This window comes from Geotrypetes seraphini, chromosome 1, assembly GCF_902459505.1.
Source record: "Geotrypetes seraphini chromosome 1, aGeoSer1.1, whole genome shotgun sequence".
NCBI lineage: Eukaryota > Metazoa > Chordata > Amphibia > Gymnophiona > Dermophiidae > Geotrypetes > Geotrypetes seraphini.
In genome coordinates this window covers 172031643-172049408 of record NC_047084.1, presented here as the reverse complement: position 1 = coordinate 172049408, position 17766 = coordinate 172031643, and the positions used below count along the sequence as shown (strand labels likewise).

General features: G+C 41.5%; 1 protein-coding gene across 2 annotated transcripts in view; it reads left to right on the top strand.

Moving 5' to 3' along the window:
* FSTL5 (follistatin like 5) overlaps nt 1-17766 on the top strand; it is an 865201-nt gene that overhangs the window by 21712 nt on the left and 825723 nt on the right. Inside the window, exon 1 of one of the 2 annotated variants that reach the window (XM_033941557.1) lies at nt 11854-11873. The exons of the other annotated variant lie outside the window; for it this stretch is intronic. The gene's annotated coding sequence lies outside the window, so the exon portion shown is untranslated. Of the gene's footprint in view, nt 1-11853; nt 11874-17766 lie in introns of those variants that run through there. 2 annotated transcript variants of the gene reach the window in all.

The window sequence follows — 17766 nt, the reverse complement described above, 5'->3', positions numbered from 1 at the left end:
AGAAGACACTGACTCAGATTCATGCACAGTGAGTTAAGGTTTTGCCTGCCTTTAATTTTGTTTAGATAGGACACTAGATGGAATAGTTCTTGATTCTGCTAGTGCATCCTGCCGACCCACTCCTGAATTAAGTGGCAGCTGGCAGAAGGCCATTTCTGGTACCCTATGCAAGCAAGTGACCAAGGGCCTGAAGAAACGAGGTTTATTTTTAAACATTTTTATTGGTGTGCATAACCAAGTTTTTCTACTTGATTAATACCTGGAATTTTGGAAAGTTTTAATACCTGCAAAAGAATAAGAGAATAATTACAGAGTTAGACATGTTAGACTGAAAATGGAATTACTGCATTTTTCGCTCTATAGGACACACTTTCTTTTCTCCAAAAAAGTGGGTGGAAATAAGGGTGCCTCTTAAGGAGCGAATACCAACTAACCCCCTCCCCTACCTTAATTCCTCCGGCGGTCCAGTGGTCCAGCGCTGTAGGCAGGAGCTTCCAGCCTGCTGCCCTTCTCTCCTGCTTTCTCACGAGTGGCACTGGCAAGCAGGCAGCTGCGAGGTTTTTTTTTTGTTTGTTTGTTTCCTACCTTGTCCCGCGCCGCTATGTAAATAGGCAGCACGAGACAAGGCAGGAAGCGAAAAACTTGGGCCTGCCTTCTTGCCGCTCCAACTCTGCTGCTGCCACTGGAGGGAAGGGCAGGAGGCTGAAAGCTCCTGCCCTACAGCGCTGGACCGCCAGAGGAGTTAAGGTAAGGGGGGACACTGCCTGCCTCAAGTGGGGGGCCCTGCCTACTGCTTGCCTCGGGGTGGGGGGCAGCCCTGCCCTGCCTTGCCTGCCTGCCTGACACTAGGCCTTCCTGACTGCCTGCCTGACTACCACTAAGCCTGCCTGACTGCCCTGTGCCCTGTCCCGACCTGCCACTAGACCACCAGAGGGGGGAACCTGGCAAGGAGTGTGGGGTTGGGTGCAGAGCCTGGCAGGGAGAATTTGGTTCAGAATTTTTTTTTTTTTTTTCTTGTTTTCATCCTCTAAATCTAAGGTGTGTCTTATGGAGCAAAAAAATACAGTATACTAAAGGAAAAAGGACACATAGGGCTAGATGCACTAAAGTCAGTGATCGTCACTAAACCTGTTTTCACAGCTTTAGTGATGATCGCAGTTGCTGATCCAATGCACAAAGCGGCCCACAGCATGTTTTCCCCCTGGATCGGCCATTTGAACAATCTGGCCATGCAAACTAGCCAAGTGATTGATGCACTAACATTGCTTGGCTATTCCAAATAGGGTTTTAGCGATCGTAAAAACTGAATGGGCTAGTCCTGTCGGTAACTGTGTTACTAGCACAAAAACTCGGATATGGTGAATATCACAATGAATACAAAAAACACTTTCACCAAAAGGAAAAAATGAAGGTATATAATGAACACAAGCAAAGACCAGTCTATTCGGAGGAAAAAGCCTCAGACAGGGGCCCACCCACCTCCACAATGGTGGAATAACGGTGTTCAGGCGATCACTTCACTGGCATAAAACCTCCTTCTATAGTGGTCATAGCAATGTGTTTAAAAATTTTTAAACACATTGCTATGACCACTATAGAAGGAGGTTTTATGCCAGTGAAGTGATCGCCTGAACACCGTTATTCCACCATTGTGGAGGTGGGTGGGCCCCTGTCTGAGGCTTTTTCCTCCGAATAGACTGGTCTTTGCTTGTGTTCATTATATACCTTCATTTTTTCCTTTTGGTGAAAGTGTTTTTTGTATTCGTGGTAACTGTGTTACTGACAGGTCTGCCTAGGGTTTTTTTATTTTTCATTTTTTCCAATGGCACAGATATTTTTGCATATAATACACACACAAAATATTTGTCCCATTAAAAAAAAAAAATAAAGAATAAGTCCCCCCCCCCCCCCTTTGACAAACCCGGACATCACCCAAGCCACTGCCCCCCTGAACCCAAAACAAATGGCTGGAAGGATGCCCACTTCCTCTTTCCACCCGAGGACCCCCCCCAATCAACCTCACCCCCCCGTACCTTTTAAGTTTGAAGCAGGAGGGGTGCTCATTCCCTCCTCCAAGGATGTCAAGTCTACAATGCCGGGCCTTCCCCTCCTGGGGAAGGGGCCTAAGGCCCTCATTGGCTGATGCCTCAGGCCCCTCCCCTTTGCCTAAGATACCTAAGACCCCTCCCATCATGAACTTCCTTAGGCTCCTTCCCTTAGGCTCCTTCCTCTGTATCCTGGATACAAGGGGAAGAAGCCTAAGGCCCTGATTGGCTTGACTGAGCTGATCAGGGCCTTAGGCTCCTCCCCCTTGTATCTAGGATACAGAGGAAGGAGCCTCAGGAAGTTCCCGATTGGATCAGATGCATAAGATCCGGAGGCATCTGAACCAATCAGGGCCTTAAACCCCTCCCCATGCATCACATGATGCACCAGGAGGGGAAGGCCCGGTATTGTAGATTTGGCGTCCTCAGAGAAAGAGAGACGGCACCCCTCCTGCTTCCAACTTTGTTGGTAATTGCTCCGAGTGTCTCTGGTGTGGATCTGTGGCAACAAAGCAGTGGAGTAGTGGTAGAGTGCATGCTTATGTATTCTAGCACTGTCATGCCCCCGTATAAACTGTTCAGCACATATATAGTACATAGGTATGCTGCAGAAGGTAACTAGATGGCTTCCATTATTTTTATATAGAGGGAATATAGTTAATTAAACATGAAAGAGGAATTAAAGGGAAGACTTGGGTTAATAAAAAAAATTAAACACAGCAAATGAAGAACAAAATGGTCTGTCTAGTCGGCCCAGTGAGCTGGTTAGGATTGTTGGATAACTAACCATTGAGTAGTGGCACTGGCTGGCTGGTAGGGGGCGCTATAATGCTGCATTGGAATGGATAGTGTGCAGGACATGTTGCTGGAGTATATTGTAGATTTTATTTTCTACATATAATGCCTGCTTTTTGTGTGGTTCTGGGTAAATCTAATTAGAAGCACATGTGAAAGTTAAGGCCATACCCAATAGAAATGTACGAAAAGTTGGTGCATAAATAAAAAAATAAAAATCTGAATATGGATTGCAGCCAAGGCCAGAAAAACACTACAGATTAATATTAAGGAAAAGCAAAATAATATTCTCTTTATGTATTTTGCTATTAAGCCAGATCATAGGGGAAATCAGGATATACATGACACACTTCTAGAGGTATTAATGACTCCATATTATTAATCTGACTCCATGTTGTTTTTTGTTGTTCTTTGTGCCTCTTCTTCTTGGTGTAAAAAATACTGAAATTTTTCTGCTTAGAAAAGGCCTGGGTTGCTAGTGTTTTTGTCTGGATTGTCATGAAACCTCATGGCTTAAGTATTAACAGATGGTCCTGGCATTCCAATGCTGGGTATAGAAGAAAAAAGAAGTATCGAATATGAATTAAAATATGTCGTGTGATTTATGAATGTTTGGGGCCCTGAATGGGAATGAATGTATGTGTGTGTGAATGTATATTAAACATAGAATTGGTTTTGAAAATAGTATTTTATATATTTTTAAACCTGAAGAAAATCCTGAGAAGTAACACACCTGCAGTTTGACATATCTGACCTTTCAGCTAGCCTACCATAGAAACTCTCTTCAGTCTTCAGGGAGGGCACTTTTGGCCCACTTAGGAATGTGGTTCAGTGAAACTTGAAGCTATTAGTTTTCCAAGCATGGGTTCTGCAAACACAGAAATTGATGTAAACAAAGATGTGATTTGTAAAACTGTTTTTTGAGCTGGTAACTATGTTAAAAGGAATTTCTTTGTTCAAAAAAACCTAAGGACAGCCTATGTTGGCCGATTGTCGATGAGGAGTGATGTCTTACTGGTCAGTGTGAAGGTATAAAGGAACGCACCAGTATAGACTCGGAGACCATCAAGAGAGGTGCAATTTTAATGCCTGAAGGGTCTCCATTGTGCATATGCCTTCTGATACAAGGATTTATGATTAATATTAATAAACAATTATGGCCTGGTAATATATGTGCAATTGTAATTATTACTAAACACCTAAGAGCGAGGATGGCGTAGTGCGTTGTGCAGTGCGCTAATCATCAGTAAATACAAGCAGGCAGCATTATTTTAATTGTTGATTATTGCTGGCTAATCTGGCCCCAGATATTGAATGTTGAGCCATGTCTGGTCAGTGGCATTGAATATCTGGGTATGACTGGACATGTATTGGCCACCTGGACTTATCTGGGTCCTGACTAATTTCATCTTGATACCTGCTCTCCCCTCCTCCCAGCCCACCTATAGACCCCCCTCCCCCCCCCTTGGGACCTACTTTCCCATGCCCTATGTTCTAGTGGCTTTCCAGGCAGGAACAATCTGTAGTTGCTCTTGCCCATTGTCATAACCAGGAGGTTGGCCAAGCCCAATCTCTTGAACCTGTCCTAAAGAACCCTTTTAGTATGAGGGCAGCCTTTTCTGAAGACTAAAGTACATAAAGGGAAAGAGAAGTTCCTGTATGGAGTACGGCTGAAAGAGTGTAGGTCCTAGGTGTTTAAGAGACTTTCTCATGTGAGGACTAATGAATGAAGGAGACAATTGAATGTAGAACCTCCCTGGGTGCACAATATATAATGGCTTCTACTGGGCCCAGGGATATGGAGCTCTTGCTTGGTCCTGAGAGGCTGGAAGAACCTACCCATGAATATAAGAAATTCTGAGCATCCAGCTGAGGAGCCTATAGCTGAGCATGAATGTATGGACTGCACTGATTTGGAAGCTGAGTTTGAACCCCAAGATATGGAGATATAAAGGGGGTTAGAGTGAAGACTATATTCTTTTGAAGGAACTAGACTTACATGCTGTGTCTGCCAGAGCTTGAGAGCTAAGAGATGGGGGATAGTTCTAACTGCCTGAAGGAAAAGTATCCAATGGGGAGGAGCTTTGGCGTTTAGACCCCTTGGCTTTTAGACTCTGTAGCTTTGAACAGTGGGAAACTTTAGAAGTGATGTGTGCAAGCTGGTGAGAGAACTTACAGCAAGTTAGCAATATTGATGTTCTCAAAGGCTGCAGTAATGGACTGCTGAGAGAAACTATTGGCTGAACCTGGACGCTGAAAAGCAGGGGTTTGCTTCCTGGAGCCTCATCTGCATATGAACTAAAGGTCCATTAAAACATTTTGACCTGAACATAAGAATTGTCGCTGCTGGGTCAGACTAGTGGTCCATCCTGCCCAGCAGTCTGCTCACACGGCGGCCCCCAGGTCAAAGACCAGTGCTTTAAATGAGTCCAGCCTCACCTGTGTACGTCCCAGTTTAGCAGGAACTTGTCCAGCTTAGTCTTGAAACCCTGGAAGGTGTTTTCCCCCTACAACAGACTCCGGAAGAGTGTTCCAGCTCTCTACCACTCTCTGGGTAAATAAGAACTTCCTTATGTTTGTAAGGATCTTTGAAATTTTAAAGCATGATTGAAAAATTGTAGCTCTTCCTATTGTTTCTAGAAATGTACACTGCTTTGACCAGCAAGTTAGAAAAGGTGGCAGTAGTATAACTACTGGTGGTATTGCAAAACTGAATAAGCATAAACATTCTTTGGGACCCAGGAAACTTAAATCCACTAAATATATTGATGGAAGTATTAAACTAGTGGTGGAAAGTGACTAAGCTATTGCCATGATTTGAACTTATTTGTTCACTGTGAGTAAGAAGGGAGAGGAAAACAAAGACCCTTGCAAACGCACCGTTAACCTATTGGAGGATTTGTTTGGTTTATCCATAAGTGATGACTGGCTATGGAGGATGCCTTACCTGTTACATCACATAAGTGGTTTCAGAATAATTGCCATGACTCCTAGTGGCAGTCTGTCTCACCCTGAAGAAAGCCACAGCAAGATGGAACATCAGTCAGGCAAACTCAGTACCAGCCATACAAACTGCAAGAGCCATGCATCTGATCCTTTCTGGATGCCTCTTATTAAAGCTGCAGTTTTTCTTTTCTTTGTGAGCTTATTGAACTTGCAGGATCTGCCAGGTGCTGAATTTACATGGTTTCTTCTCGGATTTTATTTCCTACACATAGGGCCAGAAGATCTCCAGGTCATGTACCGATATGACTCTTCTGCTTAAATTCTCAAACTGTGCTTTGGTGTGTTAATCACTGCCGTTCTTTGTTCAGGCTTTTCTTGGATCAGAAGGAAATTAAGCAGATCTTATCTTATCCGTGGATAGATTATTCAAATTGTACTATTGCTGGCTGTGAGGTAGCATCTGACTGCTGAACTTGTGTTCTGCGGGTTCATATGAAGTACTAAGCTTATTCTTTTGTTCACTGTAATCTGCCAGCTGTAGTCATAAATCATAAAAGTTGATGGTGATGGAAAAAAAACAATAGAGCTGCAATCTGAAGTTTGACCTTAGTATTAAGCAAAGAATGGTAATACAGAAAAATAGATTACCATAAATTGTGGGTTATAAATTGCTCCTTTGTATGGTTTGCAGGGACTAAAAGCAGTTAAAAAAAAAAAGGGGGGGGAAATTTGACATAAGTCACAGCAAAACATAGTGCCAGCAGTTTGAATCTGACTGCATAACATCTGAATAATTTCTACTGAGAGATACTGTAAAAAATGATTCTGTTATAATTTACCATTCATATATTTATTTCATTCAGCATCAACAATTGTCATAGAAATGCTTTTAGAGGAAGCTTACTGGTAAAATGAAATTGGTAAAAGAAAACTCAAATACCGGCACAGTAAATTTCTAGCACAGAACTGTTTCCATATTTATTCTAGTCATCAACATCATTTATTTACATCCTTCAAAGTTCTCATCCTCGATGCCACTGTGAAGGAGCCTCAGAAATTTCCAGAGGTACTACTACTCCTCGTTCATTTCCATTAGTATCATTATTGTCTTTGTCATTGTCCTCATCTTCTTCGTTGTTATCTCCGATTTGCTTTTGCTTTTTTTAAAGCCAGATTTTATTATCTTCACATACCATTCCATGCTGTTGCAACTTCTGCAAAAGTGGCACGCCGCATATGGCCTGTAGCTATGATTGCTGTTAGACATCCATTTCTCCCATAAATGAGACAAAAAGAGATTTCAAGCTTCTATTTACTGCGATATCTAATGGCTGCAGCATTTTGGTCATACCATCAGGCGTGATGACCTTTACCTTGTTCACATCTTTTAATTTTATGTTTTAAATTTTCAGTCATGTGAGCGCTCATGCTGTCCGTGACTAGCAACACTTTCTTCTCTTAAAACAAACAAAAACAACTCCCATCGGGCCATGTGCAAAAGCAATGTTCCAGCCATTTAGGCCCAGATTCTAAACATAGTACTGTTGTCAGTGACCACTTTTAAAAGCAGCCGCTAATTGTGTGTCAGTCACATAACGATGCTGTTTTTAGAATTGTGTTTATAGAATTGTGCCTTCGGCAAAGGTAGGCACCAGAAATGTAGGCCAGGGTTTTTTCAAGGCCTACATTACTGGCATCTACCTTTGATATGAACCATGCCCAATGCCACTTCCAGCATTAGCTACACCTACAGTAGTGGTAGGGCATTGTAAAATGCCTCTGTAGGTGCAATTCTGATGCTATTTTTAGGCACCTACCTTTTTTTTTTTTTTTTGTAATCCACGTTGTCGCTTTTAGAAACAGTGTTTCATCTTAAGTTAGGTACCGGGACAACCTTCATTCTTTTTTTAATGTTCAATCATCTTTACTGACATTTACATTTTATAACAAACAACCAGCAATTGACCAGTGAACAAGCAAATAAAGGACAGATATTGGTACACAGTGTCAATCACTACAACATGGTGTAACAGAAGTAGGAAACATCCTACAACACACCCAACTAAAGAACTGGACAGATCTTATAGAAATAGTAGATGCCTATTTTATAATAAAACACTACTATATATAGACACTACTGTTGTACCATCAATCAAATCATGTATTTAGTTGTCTATATCTTTATCAATGTCATACCAAAGGCTGACAATACAACTTATGACTTCTCTTCACCATAAGTGTTTTTCTTCATTATTGATATTTATTTTACTTCATTATTAATATGTTGTATGGACCTTCAGAAAGCAGCCGGGCACACACAGCCGGTTGCTTCAACTCTTCGTCAGTCCACCCTTTATTAATAATTTATATTTTTTATATGTGTTTGTGCTGTAATCTAAAATTTCCTATGTATTGAAATTGAAGGAACCTCACTTAACTTGTAGTGAACTTGTCCTGTATTCACCTCTCCCAACATGCATGTTTCAGAATGAAACCTTTCTTTCAGGGTCGAGGGAAACTGCAACATGCATGTTGGAAGAGGTGAATACAGGACAAGTTCACTATAAGTTAAGTAAGGTTCCTTCAATTTCAATACATAGGAAAGTTTAGATTATAGCACAAATACATATAAAAAATATAAATTATTAATAAAGGGTGGACCGACGAAGAGTTGAAGCAACCGGCTGTGTGTGCCCGGCTGCTTTCTGAAGGTCCATACAACATATTAATAATGAAGTAAAATAAATATATCAATAATGAAGAAAAACACTTATGGTGAAGAGAAGTCATAAGTTGTATTGTCAGCCTTTGGTATAACATTGATAAAGATATAGACAACTAAATACATGATTTTATTTTATAATAAGACATTCTATAGGTTTTTCTAAACTATTATATAAATATTCTATTTATAAATTTAGGGCTTATTCTGTATAATGGACAGTGCCTACAAAAATGGCGCTGGCCACATGTCAATCACACTCGGGCCCCATTTACAGAACTGCAGCTACAAGTGCCTTAGAAAACACTTGTGCATTGGCAATGTAGGCCAGGGTTTAAAGGCCTACATTATCTGGGCCTAATTTGACGGAGAATCTCACATACCAGCACATAGCTAGCAAATAGAATGTTAGGCATGATAAAGAAGGGAATCACGAGTAGATCGGAGAGGGTTATAATGCCGCTTTATAGAGCAATGGTCAGACCACACTTGGCATACTGTGTCCAACATTGGTCTCCCAACCTAAAGAAGGATATAAAACTGCTGGAGAGGATGCAGAGATGAGCAACAAAGCTAGTAAAAGATATGAAGAACTTGGAATATGAGGAACGACAGGAGACTGGGACTGTTCTCCCTTGGGAGGAGGAGACTACGAGGGAATCTGATTGAGACTTTCAAAATACTGAAAGGAGTCGACAAAATAGAGCAGGAAAAAAAGTTATTTACAATGTCCAATGTGACATGGACAAGAGGACTTGGACTGAAGCTGAGGGGGGACAAGTCCAGGACGAATATCAGGAAGTTCTGCTTCACGTAGCGAGTGGTGGACACCTGGAATGCTCTCCCAGAGGAGGTTATTGCGGAATCCATCGTTCTAGGATTTAAAAGCAAACTAGATGCACATCTCCTTACGAGAGGCATAGAGGGATATGGGTGACTAAAATTACGCCAGGTGTACACCTGGCAGGGCCTCCACATTTGCGGATTGCCGGACTTGATGGACCGAAGGTCTAATCCGGAGATGGCAGTTCTTATGTTAAGGTCATATCCGCCCCTAACCACACCTACTTTGACCTTAGGTATAACTAGGTGCCATGCTTAGAGTTCCAGCACCTATCTGCATAGGGTGAGCTTTAAATGTATGTATTTATTTATTTTTTTTTCTGACCAAGCAAAATGAAATTATGAGAAACTTCAATTTGCAGTTTTTCCATCTTTAGGTTTTACTGGACAATCCTAATGTGTGATTATAATGAAACTCATCCTCAAAATAATAAGTCAAAGACCAGTGACCCTCCAATTATGATGAAATTCAAAATCTAAAATTTAAAAGTTTAAAAAAAGTTAATAAAGACTAACAGCGATAAAGGATAATATAAAAAGAAAGGCATATGAGACTAATGATAGTTCACAGGTGGTTGTTCAGACAGGACTTGTTCCAAAGGCAGACGGCCGTGAACACTTGAGGTCTTTCTGCCTTTATAAAAAAAAAAGTATATATAAAACATTATTATTTACAGTTAAGAAGATTTTGAAAATAATTCCTTCTTATCTTCATCATAATTGGAAGGTCATGGATTATAATGAAAAGCATCCCATAAATGAAACCCCACAGATGGTTTAATTTGTGGCCTCTAATTTTCTGTTGTGTCTGAATTTGATTCTAGTATAACATTTTGGTCTGTCTTTCCAATATGGCATCCTTCACATTTTTGGCACTGACTGATATAGAGTGCACTACATTTGAGAATCTGAACAAACACAATCGCTTTATGTTGAATGTTTTTCACATGTGGGTAACTGTAGGGCGCTGTGAGCTGTACTAGCACAATTCGAATCTTGATTATTTTTTTAGGCCCTGCACATTGTATCGATGACATTATGGTGAGAATGTTAGGAGTAAATTTTAAGACAATTCAGGAACGTAAAAACATTCTGGAGCCCTTTTTTTTACTAATTCAGCACCTAACTTTTAGCTGTTTGTTGGATCTGAGTGGAGAAGAAGAGAGAGGAGTTGAAGATTGCCCCAGTGTTGGCGAGCTGACAAGACAGGGAGGAGGAGAAGTATATTTTTGGATGACCAAATCTGGTGCCATTTACAGAATCCAGGTGGAAACAGTAAACCATACTATTGCATTTTTTAAGATTGTTCCCTCCCTCCTCCCCTTAAGGAGCTTGGCTTGGGTGGAGAGCGTAACCGTTGGCACTACTTGAACTTGTTTAAATGAAGGACACTCCAATATCTGGTATAATCAAATGCAAGAATTTTCTCACATTCATGCCGTACTTCATTCATCCAAAATTATAACTTGTCTTACTGGTCCTCAGTGGGCCACCAGGCACTCAAATACTTTCATAGTGCTGGGCTTTATGCTCCCACTCGTCATCGGACCCAGCTTTATGAATACTTTAAATACTTTGGATAATTATAATTTAGTAACTAAATTATAATTATCCAAAGTATTCATAAAGTTGGGTCCGATGAGAAGTTGGGTGGAGAGCGTGCATAGAAGTCTAAGCCAGGTAGTGCATTACACTTGACCTTTTAACCATGTGCTAAGTGTCTAGCAGAGTTAAGGAACTCTTAAATAGGAGGCAGTAAGTGGTCACAGGTACTGCATATTGGTTCATAGACAACAGCGTGAAAGACAAAGGTGCGCCCAGACAATTGAGCGCAGTGCGGAGGCGTGCGCCACTCAAAATTACTGTTTTTAGGGGCTCCGACGGGGGGTTTTGTTGGGGAACCCCCCCACTTTACTTAATAGACATCGCGCCGTCGTTATGGGGGGTTTGGGGGGTTGTAACCCTCCACATTTTACTGTAAACTGAACTTTTTCCCTAAAAACAGGGAAAGCTACTACAAGGGTTGATGGTCTATGTCCTATAGGTATATGGGAACTGAGTTCATGATCTCCATCTGTATACTTTGAGGAAGGGCATGAGAAGGGAGATAATAGTGATGTTTAAATACCTATGTGGCCTAACTGTACATGAGATGACTCCCCTTTTATTAGACAGCAAATCCAGAGTAAGAGGGCAAGGGATGCAGTGCAGCAGTGCTGGGCTCTGCAGTACTATATGGCACCATGTTGTTACAGAAGGTGAGGTAGATGCATGAAATAGTTTCTGAATTGGGGAAGGCATTGGATAGGCACATGGACTCTCTGGGAGAGAGAAGAAGTTAATTGTTGATGTGGAGGGCTATACTGGCTGGACATTTTGGTCTTTATCTGTCCTTATGTTTTTTCTAGGTGGCTTTGCTTATGTCCTCAGACTGGGTTACAAGGAACTGCAAGGCACTGGCTAGGTGCTGGGAGCCAAACTGCTTTGTTTGACTCATTTTCTGCAATTTTTGGATGCCAGAGGTGCGTTGCTCTTTTCTCATATGGAGCAGCCGAATGTTCTCTTAGTTCTGTATGGTTTGTTTGTAGGATGATTTTGGAAGATGGTTCACTGGACATTTGCTGGTGTGGGAATTTTATGGAAGTTATGAAATTGGTACTGAAATTGGTTGTGGGTGGGTGTGATCCAGTGTCCATGTGCAGGGTTTACTTGTTTGTTTGTTTTTTTATGAGGGTTTGGTGACATTTGTTTGCAGTATTGCCTAATGTGTGCACTTCCTGATTTGTAGTGGTGCTCTGGCGATTAGCCTTTTTGTGGCACTTATCAGCTTATCGAGTGGGTGAGCTGGCACCTTCTCAAGTTGCTATTGTGTTCAAGGGGTAGCTGTTTGAACATGTTGGGTTGACTGCAGGTTAAATGCAATTGCCTATTCCCTGGTCACCTGCTTGGAAGGATCAGGAATTTGGATTCTTTTGTACGTGTGTGTGGAGTAACGGGAATGTGCAGTACCTTGTGTACAATTCTAGTGGGCTGGGGAGGATTGTCTTAGCTGTTTCTGAGTCCAGCGGGGCATGGACTATAGATTTTATGGTTAGGTGTATGGAGCATTTGTTGGGAATGACTCTTGCTAATCCTTTTCCAGCAAATACAATTTCCTAATCTCCTATTCTGTTTCACTTCTGATTCTTTTGATGGGTTGTGACATTTGTTCAGCAAAAGGAGAGGATTTCATACTGCCCCTGAGGCGGGATCTGTTGTCTGCTGTCTGTGTTTTCCCTAATGCCCCCACCCCTTTTGTTTTGTTTGGTCCTCTATTGAGTGTGTAAGGAGGACTGGGACATGGTTGCTATTGAGTGGTTGCATAATACTAAGCTTTTGGAGTTACAGATAGCTTTTGGGGGTTTAGAGTGGTTTCTCATGAATTTGTTGCAGCTGTTTTCCCTAGACATTATTGTCCTGATGCTGTCTCCTTTTCAGGCATAGGTTTGGCCAATTTTATTGGGGTACTCTTTAGGATTTGTTGGAGACTTGTTTTAAAGATGTTGGCCGCAGATTATGAGGTGGGGGAGCGGTGACAAGCTCGAGGCTGTCACCGCTTGTGGCGGAAAATGGGGTTTGGCCCAGTTGGATCTGGGAGATGAGCAGTTAATAAATAAATAAATGTAACACTCGTATGCGATACCGCTGCGAGGGGAAGCATGGCCTTGCGTCACCGTGGATCATGTTTGGGGGGAGGGGAAGCATGACCTTGCGTCACCGTGGGTCATGTTTGGGGGGAGGGGAAGCATGACCTTGCGTCACCGTGGGTCATGTTTGGGGGGAGGGGAGGGGAATCATGGCCTTGCGTCACCGTGGGCCATATTTGGGGGAATGTTATAAATTTAAAGACTTAACGGGAGCTAGTTTTGACACCGAAAAGCTCCCTGGGGATGTGTGAAATATGCATTGGGGGTTTGTTGGTTTTTGGACACAGATTGTATTGTAAGTGAAGATAATATTCAGATAGATAATAAAGCTGCGGCCAAATATTTATTCCAATAAAACTGAGTTGTGTGATTATTGATTGATGGTGATTAGCTTTCAGTTGCAGGTGACGGGAATGTGAATGCTAATGTTATAGTAACATAATATATATAATATAAATGAAGAATAAAGTTACCCAAATGTCACAATCAATATTTACTCCCCTCCCCCAACCCCCTACCCCCATGGATTTGTAAAGGTAAATGAACCTAAGGAAAGATAAAATAAATTTACATTATTAAATTTTCACTTATTTAGTCAATGGGCTCCAAACTTTATTAAATACACTACTAAATCCCCTACACTCCACATTAATTTTTTCATATCTGTATGTATACAGTGCACACATTCACCCAATAAAAAGTATAACTTATTCTGTCATGGTTTTTCCAGTTACTCGTGATCAATTGAATGGCTATTCCTGTCATGATCATAAATAGACAACTCTTATATCGTTCCACAAATTATAGCCTCATATGATAGTGGAACATTTGAATCCAAAACTAGATTTATTTGTCCCCAGATGGACTTCCAAAATATAGATATAAAAGGACAAAAATATAACAGTTGGTCCAAAGTCCCTATATCAATATGACAATGCCAGCATCTATTAGACTTAGAACTATCTATTTTATTTAACCGAACTGGGGTCCAGAAAATCCTGTGCAACAGAAATAACCATGTTTGTCTCGTAGATGCTGACGCTGTACATTTCAATTTCCAAGTCCAAATTTTGATTTGCCATTGGCTAATTTTATCTAGTTTTTGATTGGTTTCTTGAATGTCTAGTGAGTTTTGTGGTTGAATAGGGTGAAGAAGCTGAATGTCATAAGGATAAGCAAAGACTGTAAAACCAATTGACTGAGTGAGGGTTAATAGTGGAGCTAAGAAAAGATTAAATAACATCGGTGAAAGTATGGATCCCTGAGGCACACCAAAACTCTGAGTGTATGGTTTTGATGCCATGTTAGAGAGGTCAGCTCGAAAAGTACGATTCAAACCATGCTAGTGCTGTCCCTGAGATTCCATGGTTGTAATCTCTTTAATAGCAATGGGTGGTCAAATTGTATCAAATGCTGCAGTTAGATTTAATGAAATTAGAAGAACTGATTTCCTTTGGTCTAGGTCAGAAAGTATCTGTTTGAAGTTATGAGTCCTAGTAAAGAAAGTTCTATGGAATGGTGTGGTCTGATGTCTGTTTGATTTGGATGCAGAACATTTGTCTTTTCTAGAAAAAGAGATAGTTGATTAAATACAATTGATATTGATATTAAATAAACCTCTCTTGCAAATGTTTTCTTAGTCACTTTCCAATCGGGCCATTGCATAAAAATACAACATCTCAGCCAGTTGACACTGGATCATCTGCTGTTCTATTGTCCTTTGATACTCAACTTTTGGAAGTCAATATGGGGACAGATTAATACCATACTAGAGTCATCGATTCCATTGACTTATGAGGTTGTTATATGTGGGATGATATTGCATCTTAAACCCTCATTGGATAGGTATAAATGTCAGCTTTTCCTTTTTATGACCGGGATAGCCATGCAAATGGTTACTTGCAATTGGAAAAATTGGGATCACCTTAGTTTTACTTTCTGGTGGGCAAACTTATGCTTAAGTTATAAGTATGAGAAAATGAATGCTGACATGCTAGGGCATTCTAAGATATTCAAATTAGTTTGGGGTCCATTGACGTCTTTTGTGGATTCGTTATAGTTGTCCTTAATCTTTGTTTTCCATTGTTTTAGCACCCACACATCCAGGGGAGGGTGGGAAGGGACAGGGTATATCTTGTTTGGTATTATTACCTGATAGAAATTTTGGATGGGAGAGGGAGTTGATTATAAGTGCTTATTTGATTATTATTATTTGTATGTATATTGTATTGCACTTTTTGTTGTCTTTGAAAACTAAATAAAGACTTTTTTTTTTAAACATCTCTGCCAGTTTAGGAACATTGAATTTATCATTTGCCTTGTACTGTATAGTCTTAATTAAATTTAATAACTGAAGGATAAAACATGTAAGCATATTTAACAGAGTTTAAATTTTATTTTAAATGATGTTTGATATACCGCCGACTGTAATACATCTAGGTAGCAGCTCCTCCTTTTCATAAATATATAAAATAACAAAAATAAACCAGCGATTAGTTTTAACAGGTGTACTTAGAACAGACACATAGCTATACTCAAAGAAACTCCCATATTACTGTTAGAAGGCAAGCCTACTAGAGTGGCCTTGTACATCTAAAAAGCTTATGTGAATCATGATGAACTGCTTAATTATCTAATAGCAAAGTTATTATGTGCCTAATCCCACTCCACATACCACTACAGTTTGCTAGTCCTTTATTTACATACTATTCATGCCATTATCTATTGAATACAATTATCTGATTCATTGAACTTTACTACAATTCTAGCTCCGTCAGCATATTCCTTTTAAATAGAACTATTTTCCTGTATGGATGTTTTCTGTTTCTCTCCTGCTCCCTACTTTCCTCCCCTAGTTTGTGTATATATAGTACAGTGAGATGAAAAAGTATTTTATCCTCCTGATTTCCCTCCTTTGCATATATGTTGAGCTCAGGGCAGGATTAATTTTTCGATGGGCCCTAGGCACCCAAGTACACTGGGCCTCCTGGACCCTCCCCTTCATGGCCCTGTCCCCTTCCCAAATCTCTGTCTCCCCTCATGCAAGAAGACCAAGTAGCACCTTCTCCGTCCTTCATTTTTCAGTACAGCCAAACTCAGTCTTCAAAAGGCTGCGGACAGCAGTTCCTACACGCTGCCCATAGTTGACCCAGAAGCCTTCCTTCTGACGCAAATTCCCAGCATCAGAGGAAAGGCTTCTGGGTCAGTCATGGGCAGCATATAGGAACAGCTTCCTGTGGCTTTTTGAAGACTGAGTTTGGCTGCACTGAATAATGAAGAAAGCAGAATGCGGCAGTACTTGGGATGTCTGCAGCCAGGCTCGGAGGCAGGTACATTGATATCATTGGAGCAGCGCTCTGGGCCCTCTCTGAACTCTTCAAGCCCAAGGCACGTGCCTACTTGGCCTACCCTTTAATCCTGCCCTGGTTGAGCTAAATGGCTTCTGAACTTTGAACAAAATATAATATTAGACAAAGGGAATTTGAGTAAATGTGTAACAGTTCTTCAATTGCTTAATTTATTTAAGAAACAAAATTATCCAACGCTCATTTTCACCTGCAGTATAACCTGTAAAATAACTCCTCTGAAAGTAACAATTCTGAGTTAATAGCTAATGAGAAGTCCATTTTTTCCTGTCCTTAAGAGTAAGGGATGGCAGTTTCCAACAGTGCCTATCTATATAATAAAATGCTAAGTGTGCATGCGCACTCTCACCGCATGCTTCCCTGATCCCTGATCTGTTGGGCTGTGGCAGCAAGAGTGCACATGCGCTACAAAGGAATCCAGGTCGCCCTCGGCTGTCTATTTCAGGCCCGCGCAGCGGTGTGGAGCGGCGGCTGCCAGGAGGAGTCGGTTTCAGGTGCGCGCGTGTGCGCATAGGGTTCTTTTCGTGTAAGGCAGATTCATTGTCGTTGTCCCCTTCTCCCCCGGTGCACCCGAACCCTCGTCCGACCCTCCCTTCACGCGGTCTGGTCGCTACCCTTAGTCCCTTGCCGCCCCCCCCTTCCCGCGGTCCCGACAAACCTCTTGCCTCTAGCAGCGGCCACAGCACTCTACACACGCTGCTTCGCGCCCTTCTACTGCCCTGATTTGCTCTGCCGTGTCCCTGATGACATCATCAGAGATGAGGCAGAGCAAATCAGGGCAGTAGAAGGGCGCGAAGCAGCGTGTGTAGAGTGCTGCGGCCGCTGATAGAGGCGAGAGGTTTGTTGAGACCGCGGGAAGGGAGAGGTGGCAAGGGACTAAGGGACCCGGAAAACTTGGGACAAGTTAGAGTGCAAGGAGGATAGTGATCGTGAGTTACATCCCAGTGCCACAAGGGGACATCAGTACAGAGCTTAATTTGCAAGGGTCTTTGAGACCAGATAGCTGTGTTAAGGACCAGCCCTTCTAGGATGTTACCAGCTCACCATCCCAGGACAAACAGCTTCATTATAAGAAATGTAATCCTTAGTTGGGTTACTGAGCCATAGCAGATTTTTTTTTTTTTTGGTGGGGGGGGGGGAGTGTCGATGTCTTATATTCCATTTAATGATGCTGAGGGGCAGGAGATGGGCAGGGGAGTGTATTTTCCCTGTCTGTCCTGGTGGGCTTACAATCTATGAATATATTCATGTAAACCGTTCTGAGCTCCCTTGGGAGAATGGCATAGAAAATTGAATAAATAAATTTTTTTTAAAACTAATGTACCGGGGGCATGGGGGGATTAAGTGACTTACCCAGGGTCACA